Source organism: Bidens hawaiensis, unplaced genomic scaffold (genome assembly GCF_021521415.1).
Source record: "Bidens hawaiensis isolate Kalapana, Puna unplaced genomic scaffold, B.hawaiensis_p1.1 tig00018852_1, whole genome shotgun sequence".
NCBI lineage: Eukaryota > Viridiplantae > Streptophyta > Magnoliopsida > Asterales > Asteraceae > Bidens > Bidens hawaiensis.
In genome coordinates, this window is record NW_027492865.1 from 21,317 (window position 1) to 24,959 (window position 3,643).

The following is a 3,643-nucleotide window of genomic DNA, read 5'->3' on the forward strand; positions in this document are numbered from 1 at the left end:
AGTCTGCTCACTTTCTGCCCATTCGTGAAAACTACCGTGTTGAGCATCTCGCGCAGCTTTATGTCAAGGAAATTGTCTGCCGCCATGGTACTCCTTTGAGCATCATATCCGATCGTGATGGCCGTTTTATATCTCGCTTTTGGAAATCTCTCCAATCTGCGCTAGGAACTCGCTTGGACATGAGTACGGCATATCATCCCCAGACTGACGGTCAGTCTGAGCGAACTATTCAAACTCTTGAGGATATGCTCCGATCTTGTGTTCTTGATTTTGGAGGTAATTGGGATTCACACCTGCCTTTGATCGAGTTCTCTTATAACAACAGCTATCATTCCAGTATCGGTATGGCCCCATTTGAAGCACTTTACGGTCGTAAGTGCCGCTCCCCGATCTGTTGGAGCGAAGTGGGTGAAACTCAAATCACAGGACCCGAACTTGTTCAAGAGACAACCGATAAAATCGCCAAGATCCGTGATCATCTGCTGACTGCCAGAAGCCGACAGAAGAGTTACGCAGATCGTAGGCGGAAGCCTCTCGAATTTCAAGTTGGTGATCTTGTTCTCCTCAAAGTGTCGCCCTGGAAAGGTGTTGTCCGCTTTGGGAAGAAAGGTAAGCTTGCTCCTCGTTATGTTGGTCCATTCAAGATTCTCGCGCGTGTGGGAAAAGTTGCCTACAGACTCGACCTGCCGCTCGCGCTCAGTAATGTGCATCCAACGTTCCATGTTTCCAATCTCAAGAAGTGTTTAGCTGACGAGAACCTTCACATTCCACTTGATGAAGTTCAAGTTGATGAATCCATGCATTTCATTGAGAAGCCTGTTGAGATTATGGATCGCGAGGTTAAGCAAACCAAGCGCAGTCGTATCCCTATCGTGAAAGTTCGTTGGGAGTCCAAGCGCGGAGCCGAGTTTACATGGGAAAGGGAAGATCAAATGAAGATCAAGTACCCGCACCTGTTCTCTGCGCAACCTACTTCGAGATAAATTTCGGGACGAAATTTCTTAAAGTAGGGGAGACTGTGACATCTGCCCCGATCCGACCCGACCCAGGTACCCGTTTCTCTGACCCGATCTCTCTTTTATTATTCAATATTTATACTTATATTTTACTTTTAATAATACTATATATTTTCCTTCCCGCCTCTCTCTCTCTCTCTTTCTTTCCGCTGTCCCGTCCCTCTCCTTTTCTCTCTTTCCGCCTTGTTTCCCTCCTCTTTGCTTGTCCTTTGGTTCTTCCCGCCTAAGGATGTCTGCAGCTCCACGCGCCAGACTCCTTACATGGAAGCCTGCGTGAAGACATCTTGTTCCTGCGATGCGTGAAGAGAACTCTTCTCGCAGCGCGCTAAGAATGCATGTTCTTCCCGCAATGCGCTAAGAATGTATGTTCTTCCCGCGATGCGCTTAGAATTCCAGGTTCTTCACGCAGCGCGCTAAGGATTTGTGATTCTTCCCGCAGCACGCTAAGGTTTGTTGTGCCAGCCTTCGCGCTCGCGCACTCAGCCTTCTCGCGCTTGACCCTTTAGTCTAGTCTTCTGTTTATTCTAGCCGTTTGCTTTTGTTATGTCTTTTCTTCTGAGCTGTTGACCTAACCTATCTAATGTCTGAATAGTTACTTTCGGCGCAGCATGCGTACCAACCCCCATTGGTTGGTAGAAAAAGTGACTGACATTATCTTTTGAGATCTGCTTTTGCCATGCTTGACCAGTACCTTTATCTGATCCGCCCATGCCTGTTACTGTTCCCTGTCAGCTTTTATCTTGCCCCCTGCAGCTGCCATATCTTTTGATATCTTTTGCTTTTGGAATCTTTTACTTTTTGAGATCTTTTCCCCTTTTTCTAGGGATTGTGTTCCCTAGGGTTTCTCTATAAATAATAACATTATTTTTCCTAACACTACACACACAAAACACTTAATCTCTCCTGTTCTCTTGCTCCTTGCTCTCTGCCGTCTTCCTCTCTGCCTCCGTCGTCCTTCCTGTTCTTCCTGCTTTTCCGGTAATATATATTATAATTTACTTATTAATGATGCTAACTTATAATCAAGACTTAAAACAAATCATTAAAACAATAATCTTATTTATAGGTTAACTTGTGCTTGTTTAAAGTTGGTTCTTACTTTATCTATCACCGCATCGTTTATCATGTGAGTTATCTCGTATCTAATCCCTTTTTATTTTAAATGCTTTGGGATGTTCATGTGTTCATACAAAACTTGAGTCTTAAACTTGTTTATGAACTTTAGTCGCGCAGTATCCCATGTGTTGAGGACGTTTACTTGGCTGTTTATTTGTATGTGTGTATCATTAACCGCTTTGTTCGGCCTATTCCGCAGTTCCGTTGGTACCATTAGTTGAACACGGGAGACCTATCGTTTACGGTTTTCTTTGTTTACACTTGCACAGATGTTTTCTCGTTTTTATGCTCAATTGGGAGCATGGATTGAACTATGATCTATGAACTATCTTAGGCTTGATCACAATCTGATTACACCCTTGTTAAACTCTAGACATACACGTGTTGCGCGCAGATTTACTGTGATTATCTATGATTATCTATTAAACTTGATTTCTCACCAACACGCAAGTGTTTGACGTTTATTTTAACACATGTTCAGGTTTGCAGTAGCTGTTTTGGAGCTTGTGGACACGTAGGACGTTTTTACTTTTGGACCTAGAATTAAAATGTATCAAGACAAGTTAATGTTGTTTGAATGTTATAATTTATAATATATTGATTTATGTTTGATTTATGTTCTTTATTTTCCCCGCTGCGCGTGCGCGATAAAATGTGTATTAATAAATATTGACACCAATAGTGTCGCGAGTAATGAAGCAATATGTGGCGCCCCGATGTATAATCCGCCTTTGGTCGGGGTGTTACACAGTAGTCAATCCAAAACCTAATATTTTTGCCATTGCCAACTATACCCTTTTTAGCGCCCCCAATATGCAGATTAGCTGAGAGGAGAAAATTTTCAAGCTTTGCAATGGAAGCCCAAGTGCCCGATAAACGTTTATTGTATGGAAGAGCTAGCCACTTTCGGGGGGTAAATGTAACGCATCAATCACCTTTCTCCATAATTTATTCTCTTCTACTCTGTGCCTCCACCACCACTTGGAAAGAAGGGAAATATTAATCTCTTTTAAAGGACAAAGGCCCAAGCTTCCGTCTTTCTTCAGCCTTGTAACCCGCTCCCAAGCTACCCAATGGGTCTTTCTTCTACTATCAGTAATCCCCCACAGAAAATTTCTTTTATTGGCTTCCAACTCCTCTATGACCTTCGTCGGAGCCTTATAGAGAAGTAATTAGTGGGAATGCTCTCGAGCACGGACTTGAGGAGGGTTAAGCGACCTCCAATGTATAAAGAACTTGCCTTCCAACCAGTTAACCTAGCGTTGAATACATCTAACACCGATTGCCAATTGTTATAGCGGTTCATATTTACTCCAACTGAAACTCCCAAATGAACAAAGGGAGTTGAACCAACCTTGCAATGTAAGATAGAAGCAAATTTTTGAATTTCTCCATCCTCAGCCTCGACCCCTATTAAGCAAGATTTGGATAGGTTGATTGTTAGGCCGGAAATGATATGAAAGATTCTTAGAATCCTCGCCAAATTATTGATATTTTCTAGGGACCATTCA